Source organism: Lygodium microphyllum, unplaced genomic scaffold (genome assembly GCF_053477565.2).
Source record: "Lygodium microphyllum isolate KBCC unplaced genomic scaffold, Lygodium_microphyllum_v1.1.10 scaffold_156, whole genome shotgun sequence".
NCBI lineage: Eukaryota > Viridiplantae > Streptophyta > Polypodiopsida > Schizaeales > Lygodiaceae > Lygodium > Lygodium microphyllum.
The window spans coordinates 174,905-177,801 of NW_028229639.1; positions in this window are offsets into that span (position 1 = coordinate 174,905).

A 2,897-nucleotide genomic window follows, 5' to 3' on the forward strand; every position below is an offset into this window, starting at 1 on the left:
AGAGATTATTGATCCTTCAATCTCCCACTACATGAGGCTAAGTGGGCTTGAAGCAAATGCATTTGACCCATTGGCTCAACAGAATGGATTTTGATACCTTGGAGCTTGTTATGATTCCATATCATGAAAAAAAAGTTATTTGGTGTTTTTTATACTTTCAAAAGATTTTATTAGATTAATTTATTTACCTATGATTTTTTAAAGATCTCATTAGAGCTAGATTACCATAGATTGTATAGATAAGCAATGTTTTTAAATCAATTCTTTGAAAGGAAAACATGAAAATGCTAATATATAAGTTGAATTATATTAAGGCACCCTGATCATTTGAACCTTTATTTGTTTTAAGTACTCTAAACTTTTTTATTTTTTATATAGAGTTGTAGAAGATTAATTCATGTTTTATTTGAAAAATCCTCCCATGCCTTCAAATTTACTTGCACAAATGGACTGTACAGAAGTTGTGGTAAGTTTTTAATCAAACATATCAAGATACTTAATTCCATAAATTACCACAAATAAATTACATAATTTTTCTTTGTGCTATTATTTGTAGAGCCCTCATCAAGATGATAGTTGTTCTTATGATTGAAGGGTAATTGTAAATACCAAGAGTGTGGTCAAGTCTATTTATCTATCAAGGTAACGTGAAAGATTTTTAATTTTAAGATATTATTTCACCTAAAAGATAGTGCATTGCAAAATAGCATTGAGGTAATATTACTTTATTTCAGATGTGTGAGAGTTTTTCAATGATTGTTACAATAGTGAGTGCATAAGCAAAGATTTTCAAGTAATACTTATCAATTTCCTACAAGAAGAACAAGGAGAGAAGGAGGCCATAGATAAGGGGGGATAGAGGAGGAGGTAGAGAGTATGAAAGTAGAGGAGGATCTGACCCTCAACACTTGAGGAAACCAAAGAATAAAAGAAGGACAAAAGAACTCCTGAAAGATTGTTTCTCATAAAAAGAATTAGCCTTTGTGTATTGTCTTGTAAAATCTCATATATATAAATCATGAAGAAAGCAAATACAAAATTTTTGTAATATTTAAACTTGTATTTATATTGAAAGTAAAGAGATATTTTCTTCAATGTCCTTGCAATGTATCTTTCTCTCTCTTCTCTTTGAAATCTATAAAAAAATTAGCATAGATGTTTACCATTCAAGAAGTGGAATCAAATACATATATACTATATATGACTTAAAGTACAAACTTACTCATTTGTTGTTAAGTTGGAATGAAAATGAACATGACAATGGATATCTTAATTTTGTAAATCTAGCATCACTTCATATAGTGTACATGATGATCTAACCTTTGGTATCGTAATAATGTCCTCATTGAGCCAAACATCAACCTCCACTATAGGATTTTTGTTAAAATCCTCAAGATTTTGATCAAAAGCAACTAGACTACTACCAACATAATGCCATCCATTGTAATAAAAGCTAAGGATGAGTCTTGATCGGAACTTACAAGTTATCTTGCATTCTATCTTAGTATCCCATTCCTCATCAACAAATTATAGGACATAATCATAGTCAAAGCTTCTTGCTATTAGTTTTCACTATTTTTAGAGCTCTTGGAAAATATCTAAAGATGAAATGGAGGGATATTGGATATTTTGGCAACTCGTGGATAAGAAGAGGCCCATTTTGAAGGTTTCATGACTAACTAAGGTTAATAGAGTTTAGAAAAAGACTAAGCTAGATTACATTTTGCTAATTAAGGATTTTCTTCTTCTCTCTTAGCCTATATCTTCTTCCATTGAGTGTACCACTTCATTTCTCTCATTATCTAGAGCATTTAGAGTAGCAGATTGACCAGCTTGTGGAGCAGATTGCCATGTGGACTAAAATTAACATGATCAATGTGATTTGCACTGCATTTTTGGGATTGTGACTCTTGTTCGTCATTTCCAATTGATATCTCCTACTTAATGCATCAAGAATGATTCTTGGCACTCCTTGAAGGTTCTCCAACAAGGAGATGACATTCTTTCAATGATCCATCAAGATTCAAGGTTAGCCATGGATTCTTTGTCCTCCCCTTTGTTGAGTATTGAAGATAGTAGTGAATATTTATCAATTTCTTCAAGATTTCATGGGGTTTTCATTTCTTTAAGCTCCTAAAAGCATTCCCTTATCCCATTCTTTAGACATTGAGCCATTTTCTCCTCTTGAAGCTTCTTTCAAATCCTAGTTAGGGAGTTTATGGATAGCAAGCTTAATCTTAGTTCTTGTAAATTTCATAATCTTTACTCAAATATCTCTTGAATACCACTCTTAACCTTTAAGCACGTAATGAGGAGGCAAGATTAAAGCATTTGGACAAGATTTAGAGAATTCTTGGTCTCTAATTTGGGAAAGATAGTGTAGCCACAAAATAATTCAAAATTTGATCAATTTTTTGTCTAATCATGGGGATTATGAAGTGTTTTACTTTAGAGTATCAACTAGAAGGCTACTCCATCAAGATTGATCCAACACTGGAGCAACAGGACCTTGCATAACATTTCCTTCTTGAATGCTTAGATAATTATTTTTAATCAAAGAATTGAAGTATTTCTTGAAGTTTTGGATTGATCTTTAGTCTTACTTGAAGACATAGTTCGGATTTATGGGTATTTGATTAATCTTTAGTCATTGGAAGCAACAATGGTTCAAGATTGGAATTCCTAAAGCTTTTGAACACTTTAAGTGGACTCGTAATCAATGGAAGGCTTATATGAAGCTCCCATCAACTATTGTCAATGCATTTTATCTATTTTAGCAAGCTACATCAATCTCAAGCAGTAAAGAAGGTATCATCTACTCTTTTCTAATCTCTCCAATTTTAATTGTTGAGGCCTAGTCAATTGTTGAAGGAGGGGTTGAATTGGATATGTCCTCT